The sequence below is a fragment of the Diabrotica virgifera genome, chromosome 7 (genome assembly GCF_917563875.1).
Source record: "Diabrotica virgifera virgifera chromosome 7, PGI_DIABVI_V3a".
Classification (NCBI taxonomy): Eukaryota; Metazoa; Arthropoda; class Insecta; order Coleoptera; family Chrysomelidae; genus Diabrotica; species Diabrotica virgifera.
This window is the reverse complement of record NC_065449.1, coordinates 21,380,404-21,395,770: the sequence shown is the minus strand read 5'-3', so window position 1 is coordinate 21,395,770 and position 15,367 is coordinate 21,380,404.

Below are 15,367 nucleotides of genomic sequence, written 5' to 3'. Positions count from 1 at the left end.
CACAGGGGAGTTCGTTCAGGGGGGCCCGAAAAAAAATCTATCCTTAAAATATTCGAAATTGTCAGATTAAGATAAGGTAAGTTATGTACATGCAAAAGAGTCTATATTTCAAAAATATGACGATTTGAGCGGGGCGTACGGAAATGGGTGAGCCAAAAAGTTTCACAAAAAAAAGCGAATATTTCGCGAAATGAATGTCAGATTGAAAAACTAAAAACTACGTGTTCAATATTTTTCAAAAATCTATCGAAAAATACCAAACTTGACCCCCACGGAGAGGGGTGGGGGGTAAATTTAAAATTTTAAATACAAATCCCGCGATCTTTCGCAAAATAAACATCATATCGAAAAACTGCAAAATACACTTTATCAATGTTTTTTAAAAATCTATCGAATGGTTCCAAACACGACCCCCCACGGAGGTGAGGTGGGGGGTAACTTTAAAATCTTAAATGGTAGACCCCGTTTCTTATTGCAGATTTGGATTGTTTGTATAAAAATAAACAACTTTTATTCGAATTTTTTTGAATTATGGATAGATGGCGCTATAATCGGAAAAAAGATTGTTGGAAATGGAAAATTAAATTAAAAAATGGAAAATTTTACCTAACTTTTTTGGTTTTAGGACCTAATAATCACAATCCAATATGTCCCCAAAGCGCTCGAGTGACTGCACATTTAGCATACTTTGCTCCCCTACCATAATATATCTGCTTGTTCCTACAACCAGAAACAAAATTAGAGAACTATAGGTACTTCCAAGTCATGCGATACCTTTTTCGTTTTCCGGTGACACAATTGTAATGTATCTGCTTGTTTCAACTGCGTAGCTTCACTAGAAACGAAATTAGAGAACTATAGGTTCTTCCAAGCCCTGTGTTAACTTTTTCGCTTTCCGGTGACCCAATTATAATATATCTGCTTGTTCCAACTCAGTTGCTTCACCAGAAGCGAAGTTAGGAAACTATAGGCTCTTCCAAGATGTGCGTTACCTTTTTCCCTTTCCGACGACACAATTATAACATATCTACTTGTTCCAACTCCGTTGCTTCACCAGAAGCGAAGTTAGGAAACTATAGGCTCTTCCAAGATGTGCGTTACCTTTTTCGCTTTACGACGACACAATTATAACATATCTACTTGTTCCAACTCCGTTGCTTCACCAGAAGCGAAGTTAGGAAACTATAGGCTCTTCCAAGTTGTGCGTTACCTTTTTCGTTTTCCGGTGACATAATTATAATATATCTGCTTGTTCCAACTCCGTTGCTTCACCAGAAGCGAAGTTAGAAAACTATTGGGTCTTCCAAGTTGTGCGTTATTTTTTTGGCTTTCCGGTGACCCAATTATAATATATCTGCTTGTTCCAACTCCGTTGCTTCACCAGAAGCGAAGTTAGAAAACTACTGGGTCTTCCAAGTTGTGCGTTACCTTTTTGGCTTTCCGACGACACAATTATAACATATCTACTTGTTCCAACTCCGTTGCTTCACCAGAAGCGAAGTTAGGAAACTATAGGCTCTTCCAAGTTGTGCGTTACCTTTTTCGTTTTCCGGTGACATAATTATAATATATCTGCTTGTTCCAACTCCGTTGCTTCACCAGAAGCGAAGTTAGAAAACTATTGGGTCTTTCAAGTTGTGCGTTATTTTTTTGGCTTTTCGGTGACCCAATTATAATATATCTGCTTGTTCCAACTCCGTTGCTTCACCAGAAGCGAAGTTAGGAAACTATAGGCTCTTCCAAGTTGTGCGTTACCTTTTTCGTTTTCCGGTGACATAATTATAATATATCTGCTTGTTCCAACTCCGTTGCTTCACCAGAAGCGAAGTTAGAAAACTATTGGGTCTTCCAAGTTGTGCGTTATTTTTTTGGCTTTCCGGTGACCCAATTATAATATATCTGCTTGTTCCAACTCCGTTGCTTCACCAGAAGCGAAGTTAGAAAACTACTGGGTCTTCGAAGTTGTGCGTTACCTTTTTGGCTTTCCGGTGACCCAATTATAATATATCTGCTTGTTCCAACTCTGTTGCTTCACCAGAAGCGAAGTTAGAAAACTATTGGGTCTTCCAAGTTGTGCCTTACCTTTTTCGCTTTCCGGTGACACAATTATAATATATCCGCTTGTTTCAACTGCGTTGCTTCACCAGACACGAAGTTAGAAAACTATAGGTTCTCCAAGTCGTGCGTTACCTATTTCGCTTTCCGGTGACACATAATAATATATATCTGCTTATGAATGTTTTTTTGATATTGATAACTATTCCCGAAGTGAAAGTCGAAAGGTCAAGTAAACTTGATTTCAAACTCGAATTCTGGCTTATGCCCAAATAAAATAGTAAATCTTATTTTTAATACATGTTATTTTTAGTACAACAATGAACTAACATTTTTTAAAAAGGTCCGCATGTACATTTTTTTATTTCATCTTCTATTTCCGTTCAGATCGGATTTAGGTTGTTTCTTTAAATTACATGGTTCTTTATTGAGGATCCCACAATAATGATTTTCCACGGTAAACATCAATTTCCTTCCGACAGTTCCGACCATTCCATTACTAACAAATATTCAACTCATGCGCGCCAAAACCAACAAACCACTCGCAAACCCGTCCAAATACGTATTGCGAACCATCAAAGCGTTTGTTGAAAAACCGACAGAATTTAGATCGTGGTACGCCGTGTGCGTGCCGTTTGTGCGTCACTTGAAAACACGTACTAATCTGACGAATACGCTGCGCGCGAGCGGCTCGCACACCGAGCAGAGCGCATATGTATCTCCGCCTTTATATTAACATATATACATAAGTAATAGTCCGATCAAATAAAATTTCAATACACGTAGGAAAATAATAATGCAATGGGATTCATGTTCGGATCTTTTTTAAAAGAAAAACTTAGGTGAATAGAAATTATATTTTAAAAAGTATACGTTTAAAATAACCTTGGTTAAACATGGAAAAAGTATCATGTATTGCACACAAATGGCGTCAAATTTCATACAAAATTTCAATGTAAAACGAATAATATTTAAATTGTTTTTATTTATTTATATTTTTTAGCAATCAGTGTTACTAACTCTAACCCTTATGCAAGCTTCAGTTAGCGGGGATATGCTCCTAATCAAATTGTTAGCATTTTGTTGTGGTAGGTTGTTCCATTTGTCAAGAGTAACTTGTACTAGCCATCCGGTGTTGTGTAGATTATGCCTTAATTTTCCATTTAAACATATTCCACAAATGCTCTACAGGGTTAAGTTCGGGTGACAAGCAGACCACTCCAGAACAGTAATATTCTCTGCGTCAAGAAAGTCCGTAGTAAGTCTGCTGACATGTGGAGGTGCATTATAATCCATCAAAATTAAATTTTCTTCCATTGGATCTCTCCAGAGCCTAACTACAGGTTCTACAGCCAAATCAATATTACTGCGAGCTCTTAGACGACGCCCAGACAAGCGACAATTTACAACGCTGTAAAATAAAGCGCGAAAAATGGGTCCCACGGTGATTGTAGTAGTCCCATGGGTCCCAGACTGAGCTGTAATGTAAATCCTGGTCTGGCCATCCACTAAACTCACCGTAGTACTCATTTTCTCGCTTCATTTTACTGCTCTTAGAGCGCCATAAATTGTCGCTTCTCTGGCCCTAGCCTTAAAGTTCGTTGGATGGAAATTAAAGCAGTTTTTTTACCGACCATAATGCCTCCTAGAACATGAAACTTTATTTTTTATATCCGTGAACAGATGTGGCAGTTTCCGTTCTAGCTTTTCTTCCTCGTCTTCTAAGACCCAATTTTATCCGATTTGACTAAGTACTAGTTTCGTCCGAAAATAGCACCTTTTGCCAATTTCCATTGTTCCTGTTTTGTTACCTGGATAATTATGTTACCTGGATAACTCGGGTAACTGTCAGTCCTTGGACACGAAGTATTGTTCTTATTGTTTCAATGGAAACACACACCTCTACCTTCCAAATGCTACCTTTGGAGCTGCGGGTGAGAAACTGATAGGCAGGCCGCAGGATAATAAATAAGTTAATAAGGGGACAACACTTTTTCCAGCGCACTGTATAAGTGAAATCATATGAGAAATCACACAGTGTAAAGTCCATTAGGTTTAGGGCAAAAAAGGGGGATTTGCAAAATTATTATTAATCAATTAATATCATACATTGAGCTAATGTATTCAGTAATTATCAATATAAAATACGTTCATAGTAGGGATGAATAGAATTGCTTGTAAGAATAACAGTATTTATTGTGGGAATGAACAGAATTAATTGTAAGAATAAACGGAAATTGTAGAAATAAACAAAATACGTTAGGAGAAATAACACTGTTATTGACACAACGAATAGTCTTCGTCGGTCAATTAACGACGTTGTTGTTTCAAGGAATAGTGTTCGTTGGCCCAGTGAACAGTGTTCGTAATATTAATAAATGGATGTTCATCCATTCAATAAACGTAATACATCGGATCAACTAACGAACATAATGAATTGATGAACATCGCTTTGTTGTTCCAATAAAACCAAGAATTGGACAAATTTTAAGTATTGCTCTTGTTGTCTGAATTAACATTTTTATTAATATTACGTACCTTTTTAGTTGAGTGAATAAGAGCGTCGGCCTTTGCTGTCACCTATCCATCATTTCCACGCCTTCCGGTCTCCTGCCATTTCCTTCATCTGTTTCACTGTTTTACCTCTCTTGGTCCCGATTTCTTGGATTTGTTCCATCCACCCCTTTCTAGGTCTGCCTCTTCTCCTTTTCCCCTGTCTTTTGGCATCTGCCACTTTCTTTACTAGTCTGTTCTCGTTCATTTTAGTTATATGTCCAAACCAATTCAGTTTTCGTTTTTTAATTTTTTTCTCTATTGGTTCCTGTCTTAGCACGTTTCTGATGTTTTCGTCCCTTTCCCTGTCCAGCTTCGTCTTCCCAGGTATTTTTCTCAAATTTAAAAATAAGCAAACATAATGTGCGGAGCTGAGTTGTCAGATTCTTTTATCGGTTTGTTTATTTTCAATAAAAAGGTGCACCTATTCTTCCGAACAATAAATTTTTTTTCAAAAGAAATAAATATTTATTTAATTAAGTGATTCCATTATTAGTTTGGTTGTGTGTATAGTTCTGTATAGTTGTTGCTATTATTGTTGAAGTGACTTTATTTCAAATTTCAATAATATAATACGCATTTGCATTTCAGATTTCGTTTAATAATGGCATTAAACGCTAATAGGCCTGGATCCAGCGTACCAAAAAAAGTTGATTAATACCAAGCTGAAAATTTGTTAATAGCTTAACGGTGTCTAGTAGGACAAACTTTGATGTACGGGAATACTGGAACAGGGAAAGTTTTAATTGTGGAACGTGTCACCCTGACAAGTTTATGATTGTGAAAACTAGCAGGTTGTTTGTAAGTTTATTCAATAGAAAACTTTATAATAATATATGAAAAAAATGTTTGTCCGACAAATATGTTGGGCTTTTTATTAAAAAAGACACGTAGAACATGTCAAATGACAGAAATTATGTTGGTGGTAAAGCAGTCTGATTTTTGCATGAGAGTTTAATGAAATGGTAACAAATCAATTGGTTCTGTCCGACAAAATACATGGGAGGTTTTCGTAGTCTGACGTTCGGAACCTGTAACCTGTTCCACAATTAAAGCTTCCCCTGTTTCAGTGTTCCCGTATATCAAAATTTGTCCGACTATATAGACACCGTTAAGTTATTAAAAAATTTCATCTTGTTATTAATAAACTTGTTTTTGGTACGCGGGATCCAGGCCTAATAACAAATACGCGAACAAAATTGGAAATAATAAATACAAAGTGTTTTTATTTATGAAGCATCAATAACCGATGTTTCCATTATTTTTACAAAATATATCGCATCGAACGCGACGGAATTTGAAGAGGGCTTTAAACAATATTTGTTTTATGACTAAAACGTTTTGTTATTCCATTCCGCTCGCCCCTATTGAATGCTTGATGCTTGCATCCAATATTATTATATGGAATTGTATAACGAGGCGCATTGAAGGCCAGCTGAGTAACATTTCTAGAATTCTCCTTTCAAAATAGTCATTCATTAACCGCAATTAAGCAGATGAATCATGCGTTAGATCAAGTGAATGAATTTATACACTATGAATACTATACTGTTCAGAGTTTGTTTGTAACAAGCATATTTATTTTCTATCTAATAACAATTCTTCGGAATACCAACCGAATATATTAAAAAATAGACAGATCAGCCATACATTTTGGAATCCTAACAAGAATTAGTTAAATAAATCAAAATAATTTTAGCGTTTTGTTCCACATCTCGTTTCTTTTTCTACTACAACAACAAGATAGCCTATTGTATTCTATTTTATATTTACAGTATAACTAGTGTGACCAACTCCAATTCAGTCCAATTCGGGACAAGGCTGAAAAAAATACCAGAAATCCGGGACTTTTCAATAAAAATCGGGCCATTTTTTTTGTCAGAACTTCAATATCATCATTTTATTGATTATTTAACATTTTTATGTTGCCAATGATATTTTTGATAGGATTAAACCACAATTGGCTGTAATAATTACATTTTTCTTAGTTTTTTTCATGTAAATTTAGAAATAAATAGAATTTTCATGTAAATAGGTATTATAACCTTAGGTTAATATAAAAATGTAAGTGTCATACAATTGTGGCTTCTTCTTCTTTTGGTGCCTATCCGTATCGAATATTGGCGATCATTCTGCCTATAATTATTTTATTAACAGATGCTTTAAATAGATTAGTTGTTGTGGTGGAGAACCATTTCTTCTGGTTCTTTAACCATGATATTCTACTTCTCGCTATACCTCGCTTTCCGAATACTTTGCCTTGAAGGATTATTTTCAGTAATCTGTATTTATTTCCGTTTCTCATTATGTGTCTGAGATATTCTAACTATCTCTTTTTAAATGTAAACATCACTTCTCTTTCTTTCCCCATTCTTCTTAGTATGGTCTCGTTGGTTATCTTGTCCGTCTATGATATCCTTAGGATTTGCCTGTATAGCCACATCTCAAAGGCTTCAAGTTTTTTATTGTGGATTAATCCCATCAAAATGTAATTGTCAAAAATTCCACAAGAAAACAACTTCAGAACAATTTTGTGTTGATTACTTCGTACTATCATATTTGTCGCACAACTTAATTTGCTTAACAATGAGAAGAAAACCTCTAATTCTTAGAAGAATACATAAGGCCCGTTCCAAGTGACATGAAAACCGTCCTTCGTAATGCCCTCGTCATGCGCATTATAAAAAATACGTTCCAAGCGAACATGAACGATGATTCGTATCGTACACTATGTTGTTCCAAGCGATCCATGTACCGCTTCGAAATCGGTAACTGAACGGTCTTTTGATACATGCCTTCAAGCAGAAACTATTTGTACTGACTTGCGCAGTAGGATTGTTTTCATTTTTACTGGTCACTTCTATGAGATCAGCTGATGATTCAATAATAGAATAATCCACAATCCACGCTATTAGTACCTGTGAATCTTGATTTTCGTTTAAATAATTATTAATTCTTTTTTTTTCAAATTAATCTTAAAAATATGGATAATTTATTATTTTTTTTTCATAGAAGACAGCGATTTTATGTCAGATATCGATTCTGAGGAAGATTTTGAAGTTGAAGTGATGTTTAATGAACATGTTAGAAATGATAATTTCTAACCATCTAGGAAACTACTAGTGGTACTGTGGCTCAGGCGCAACTCGAACTTGAAATGCATTGAAATGGTACACAAATCCGTTCCAAGAGGGTTACGTACCGGTAATCGGTTCGGGATCGAAAGAAAACCGTTCAAGGGCGATTCTGCGCATTAAAACAGTCCATTCGATTTCGTGGCCGTTCAAGGGATCGTACAAATGTGTCGTCTTGGAACGAACCTATAATGTACTAAAAATTTCAAAATAAAATTATTTTACCAAAACGTTGAAAATTCGGATGGCCCGGAAGCCTTGTCCGGGACGCCGGGACACTACTTCGTAATTCGGGCCATGTCCCGGATTTTTCGGGCTAGTTGGTCACACTAAGTATAACCAAAGAATGTATAACGCTCCTTTCACACACTAAGAATTTGAACGTGCGATCGCTAGAACGCGCGATGACATTCCAGTGGTGGCTTAAGCAATCTCATGATAGCTTTCACATTACACCGAACGTTCCAACCGTCGTATAACGTGAAAGTTACCATGGGATTGCTCGAGCTACCATTGGAATGTCATCGTGCGTTCTAGCGATCGCACGTTCAAATTCTTAGTGTGAAAGGAGCGTAACGCTCCTTTCACACTAAAAACTAAGAATCTGACACGTGGGAGGGTTACAACGCAGGATGACATTCCAATAGTGGCTCGAGCAATCCTATGGCACCTTTCTCATTACACGGTGCGGTGGTTGGAACGTTCGTAGTGCAGTCATTGAAGCTTTTTAGCTCAGAAAATTTTTACTATGAACCGATTTACATGAAATTTTGGAATTAGGCTTATTAGGCTACCCTTAACTTCAAAAGTGATATTGACCCGAACTCCGTTTTCACCCTGGGGGTGGTTGCCACCCCTTTTCGGTAGTGTATAAAGTTTATATAAAGTTGTATAAAGTTTTTTCAAAAACCCAATACTTTTCAAGTTATTGGCAATTGAAAATTCGAAATTATCTCACGATATTCAACAGTTTTTTGCAAATATCTCCAAAAATATGCATTTTAACAATAATATTATAATAAACAAAATTGTAGCAGGTAAAAAAATGAACAAACTGGTTTTTTAAAGAGTGTTCTAAGTGCAAGACTAAGCGAGATATTGAAGATCAAAGCCCTTTTTATTTTGTGTGAAATTTAATCGATGTATTCAATGCCATCTAGCGGAGAGCAAATAAAGTTTATGCATGCTAATAAGAAAGGATTTGATAGTGCTTAAAATAAGCTTTAAAATGAGCACTATTAAAAGTCTTTTGTACGTAAAATGAGTGAGCTGTAATGAAAAAAAGAGGAACATCTAATGTTTTTTTTTTAAATCAATGGATTTCGTAAGTGTCATTTCCACCAAAATTAAAATTAATCGTATTCCGTCTACAGTCTAGAATCAATTTTAATGTAAAGAGTTTGATGGAGTTTCGCTGCTTTGGAACACATATTTTTTTTGAAAAAATCACGATTTTAAGAAAAAAAATTTCGAATTTAAAAAAAACCAACTTTATTTCATAACATCTCAAAAATAATGAAAGATACGTAAAAAAGTTTCATAATAAAAAAATAGGTTTTTTGGTTTGTTTGTTTTTCCTATCACACAAAAATTGACGAAGATATGATTGATTAAAGAGCGCACGGTAGCGCAACCACAGTCTCTCTCGAGCCCTTTGACCCTTCATCGTTTCAAAATAAAAGGTTTTTCACTAAATATTATAATGAAAAAAGTTGTAGCTCTTTTAATTACCTTCAAAATGGTTTTTATAAGTTGTGATAGCTTCAAAATTGAAGTAGTTATGATCCAAAAACTAAATCATACATATTCAATGTTTTAATTTAGGGGTAGTTTTAAGGGTTAAAGAACTTAAGCATATGATTTTCCAGCATAGCTTTTTCGGCAACGTGGAACGTTATTTAAATCCTTTTTAGTTTATCAAAAGAAATTTTTTATACAATTTTTAATCGAGGGGTTGATTTTAAGGGTTGAAAGGGGTTAACAATTAAATAATTAAGATAGAGAACGTAAAATATTATTTAGTCTATATTTAAGTCTTCTTGTCAAACCAAATTAATTTTTTGTAAATTTTTTCTATTTAGGGGTTGTTTTTAAGGGTTGAAAGGGGGTTTATTATATGATAATTAAGATAGAGAACGTAAAATATCATTTACTCTATAGTTAAATCTTTTTATGTCATACTAAATTATTTTTTTGTAAATTTTTTCGATTTAGGGGTTGTTTGCAATTTGCAAGGATGGTACGCTTTTCAAGGGGATGAAAATTAGTTTAGCATGAGGTTATTGTGTTAGAAAACACTTGACAATGTCACTCTTTATTATTAAACACGTTTTCTGGCGATAAAATGGCTCAATGTCAATTTTTTCATTAAGGGGTTGTTTTCACCCCTTAAAAATAAAAAACCGAGTTCGGGTCAATATCACTTTTTAAGTTAAAGGTAAGATAAGCATAATTCCAAAATTTCATCTAAATCGGTTCATAGTAAAAAATTTCGGAGGTTCTTAGTGTGTGAAATGAACGTTAAGCAAAAGATAGGTATGTAACAACAACAGTTGTTATAATACCTACCGTCCCTCCGTTCTGTGAGGACGCAGAACCTCTATACGTGTTCAACTCACGTGAGGAGTCAGTTGGTGCTTTAGCTAAATCTAGGATAATTTCAAACAACCATGTTATTCAAAATCAACAATGTAAATTTTCCCATTATTGTAACATTTTAAGGCTTTTAGCATATGAACCTCCTGTTCAGCACTGATGATGATCTATCATAGATCGAAAACGTTCTGCATTTGCGATGTAGCTCTTTAAGGGACTTTTATTAATAAATTATATACCTAAATTTTATAAAGGATTTTAATACATATATTTTTTTGCGATATATGGCATGATAGCTACAGGAATTCAATTTCCTTGGGGATTTCCATCTTATTTCGTTATAAAAGAGTATCCTTGGCTTAAGGGCTGTAATAATCCTTAAAATAACTTGTTCCATCCTCGTACCATTCGTGACATCCATAATGATAATAAAATTAAAACTGTGATGAGAAACATTTTTGCGCAAAGCGGAAATATTAATATAGCACAGATTGAAAACGGGAAAGCAGCATTTGCAAGTGCTTCTCATCAAATATTCAGAAAGTTGTTAAATTATGAATGACCACACGAACGATCTTTCAGTTTCCCGGTCCCGGACAGTAGAACAGTCGAATAGGAACAGGCGAAGACTCGAATTAAGTCGTACAATAAAGAATTCTGTCAACGATTACTATTAAGCTGCATAGCAAAATTTTAAGATACATAGTCGAGGAAATGAAGCATTTTGGCTCGCAATTTTTTCGTCCAGCATGGATTTACTTGAAATTTTCACAGAAGCTAGGTAATAGTCCAAGGATCATTTTCTATATCATACCCCTGTACGCTAAAACCTTGGGGGTGGTTGCCACCCCATCTCGGGGGTGGGTATTTTTTAATAAATTGTAACCATGTAAATCGATGTAAAAAGTAATTCTAAGAAAAAAATATTTTTTACATTTTCTTCGTAAAACTAATATTTTTCGAGTTATTCGCGCTTGAAAGTAACAGTTTTTCGACGAAAAAATCGACTCCTTTAGAGGGTTTTCTAAGAATACCTGGAAAAATATGCATTTAATCAAAAAAACTGTAGATATCAAAATTGTATCTTTTAGTAACACAAATCAAATTCCTTTTCTATAATATCTTTAAGACCAACACAAAGCGAGATACGGTACGTTAAAGTTTAGTTTTTTTCGTCAAATGTATAATTTGAAATATTCAAAGCCAAATACCGGGAAAACTTTGCATTTTTTGAGGAAAATTTAAAAAATATTTTTTTAAGAATACAATTATATCTTTCAAAAAATAATAATAAAAAGTTTCTAGCATGAAAATTTAGCGACTTATGATCAAAAAAAAGGTCGGTACCTGCTTTTCTCTACGAAAAAATCAGTGAAAACAACCACCTAACTCCCCTTCTAATTAAAAATTAATCCTAATATTTCTGTAATTCCTTGTATATTTGTATTATCAATACATCCAAGACGTTTGACCTATTTAAAAGACCTAATTTTAGAAAAATTGGAGTTAAAAAAAAATTGATTTTTTGCAATTTCGTATTTTTCACCTTTTACTTTAAAATATCTCCGAAAATACTGAAGTTACGAAAAAGCTAAATTATAGCTTTTTTAATAACTAAAATTCGCTTGTTAATAGATTTTCATCACAGTGAACAGTTAGCGAGATATAGCTGTTTAAAACCTCTATTTACGAGCAAAGACCCCCTTATTCGAGCCCTTTAAACCCACCCCAAATAAAAACTAAGGGATCTTACGGAATTTAATTTACAAAGTCTTATAGCTCCTCAAAAATGCTACAAATTCATTTTTGAAAAAACTTTCTATCGCCAAAAATGAAGGATCTATGTTTATAACACGATTTTTTTTTCGAAAAATTCGAATAGTCCTCTGCATTTTCAATGTATGTATAATACCACAGAACCGGTTCGTATACTGGAAGATAACTAAAAACCTATTTGTATTTGTATTTGTGCACATTTGTAAATTTGTACACATTTGTATTTTTCTGTAAATAAATGTTTTTGTAATTCCTTAATTCTACTTTTTTTCTATATAGATCAATTAAATTATCTACTTATAAAAATTTTAATGTTATTAAGGGTGGTTTTTAAGGGTTTAAATATTATGATATTATATCCTAAAGCATAAAGCATTCATTATTTAACCAATCAACACCAAATTTAACCCATATTAAAGTTTACAATGTTTTTATATATTTTTTGACAATAAGGGGTAGTTTACACCCCTAAAAATAAATAATCAAAGCCCTTGAGCATGATATAGAATATAAAGTATAGGGTGAGATAATCCTGATCCTAAATTTTTATGTAAATAGATGCAAGCCCGAAATTATTCTTTTAGAATAAGTAAATTTTTTATATATAGCTCCAACAAGGGTGGTTTTAAGGGTTGAAATATTATGGAAGTATATTTTAAAGCATCAAACAATCATTATGTAACTTATAAGAACAAAATGTTGACAATATTAAAGTTTAAAATGATATTTTATAATTTTTTACAATTAGGGGTAGTTTTCACCCTTAAAAAAACAAAAGCGTACAACGGCTCAATATAGAAAATGAACTAGAGGGTGAAATGAGCCTAATCCCAAATTTTAGTACAAATCGATGCCGGACGAAAAAATTGCGAGGTTTTGCCATTTTTTCAGCTTCATTTCCTCGACTAAGTCTACATAATTAAATTATGTCAAAAAAAGCATTGGTAGTAGTTTATCAAATGTAGCGTTTAATTAGACGTAGTTTTAGAGGAGGAGACCAGTCCTTGTTCAAGAGGAGCTTTATCATATTGGTAAATGTTGCTCTAGCCCGTTCTTTCTCGCCTTAATTTCTGTAGCCTCTTCCGATTTTTCATTTAGGTTGGAACCAAGCTACACATAAGATTTTACATAATCAACTAGAATGTTGTTAATCTATAATTATCGAGCAGGTTGTTGCTTTTTGCTTATCAGCATCCATTTTGTCTTCTTGAAGTTGAAGATCAGGCTTTAATCCTCACTGACTGCATTTACATTTCCATTGGGCCTTTTGTAATTCATCTATGCTTTATTTTTATGCCCTATGTTGCATTTTCTACACATTTTTTAAATATTTGGTGGGAGTATATATTGCAGAGGAGTGGGTATATGATACACCCCTGTTGGACACCTATTTTGATCTAAACATTTTCAGTAAGTTCATTGCCTATTTTTAGGGCAGATTGCAATTGCGCACAGCGGTCAGGGTTCTCAACAGGGTGTCTAAGTTTTATTTACTTCTTATTCGTTTTGAACGAAAATTTTACTAATTTTAAAAAATTAATTAATTAAAAAATTAATATATTATATATATTATATATTATACAGTACAATTTTCAAAGGAGGAAGACCTAACCCTTCGGTCCAAACCTAACTTTCGGGTATTAGAGTGTAGAGTACCCCAGGAGGTATTTGACCGCTGCGCGCAATCACAATATACCGTATTTTTACTATTGCTGTTTGACCCCAGTGTAGGTTTGCCACAATCTGAATATCTTTGTCGGCAATACCTGTCTACCGTTAGAATATCTATTAATAGTTGTTCATGATTGACATTGTCAAATATCAAATTTCTTAATCCACAAAGCACAAATGCACATCCTTATTAAAGTCTCTACATCGCTGTATAAACACCGGGAGAGAGAAAACTGCTTCTCTAGTTCCAAGTGTTTTAAAAAAGCAGAACTGCGATCTTGGTTCAGAGAAATAAGATTTTTCTCGTGACACATCCCCCTCCAGGCCGAAACCAAATTTTTTGAGTAGTATGGACATCTATATTAATAACCTTTATGTTTCCTGCAGCCGATTTTGATGATATACATAGTTATAAACAAACGAAGATCAAAAAACGGTAAATTTTCGCTTTTTTCGTCTATAACCAAAAAGTTAAGCATTTTAAAAAAATTTAAAAGTAAGAAACTCATAAATCGGCTAAACAATTTCAATATGGCGTTCGCTGAATATGTCTATCCTTATTGGTTGCTTAGAAAATTGCAAAATAAATCATAAATTTTGAGTTTTTATAAATATTCATAACTTATGTAAAAATTAACTTAGAAACTTCTTATTATACGAGTTGCTGAGACTTCTGGTGCTTAAATTATATTTTAAATTTCAAAGCAATTGGTCAAATAGTTTAAAAGTTATTTAATTTGTTTATCCCAAATTCATTTTTTTTGCAACACTATAAGTCAGAAAATTATTAGGTTACAGTAAGACTTCTGACAGTTTACGGAAGAAGAACATTTATACTATTGACTTAATTAAAAAAAAAATAACGAAAAGTAATTTTAAATTGTGTAAAATTATTTTGCAAAAACCCGTCGATTTTTTGCTTACTTATAAACAATTAGAATAACTTTTTAACCGTTCCCCGTAGAAAAATTATTTTTTCATATTTGGAAAGGCTGAATTTTTATACACATTTAGAAAGAGACACAATTGTCCTAGGACAATTAGGGACGAAGTTAGCCCCCCCCCCTTTTTAAATTCACATGTTTTTGCAAAATAATTTTGCAGTATTTAGAATTATTTTTTGTCACTTTTTTTTAATTAAATTAATAGTATAAATTTTCTTCTTTCATAAACTATCCAAAGTATTAGTGTAACTCCATCATTTTCTGACTTATAGCGTTGCAGAAAAAATTAATTTGGGATAAACAAATTAAATACCTTTTAAACTATTTGACCAATTGCTTTGAAATTTAATGCATGATTTAAGCATCAGAAGTCTCAGCATTCCGTGTAATAAGAACGTTCTAGTTAATTTTTACATAAGTTATGAATATTTATAAAAACTCAAAATTTATGATTTATTTTGCAATTTTCTAAGCAACCAATAAAGATAGACATATCAAGCGAATGCCATATTGAAGTTTTTTATACGATTTATCAGTTCCTCACTCTAAAATTTGTTTAAAATACTTAACTTTTTGGTTATAGACGAAAAAAGCGAAAATTTACTGTTTTTTGATATTCATTTGTTTATAACTATGTAT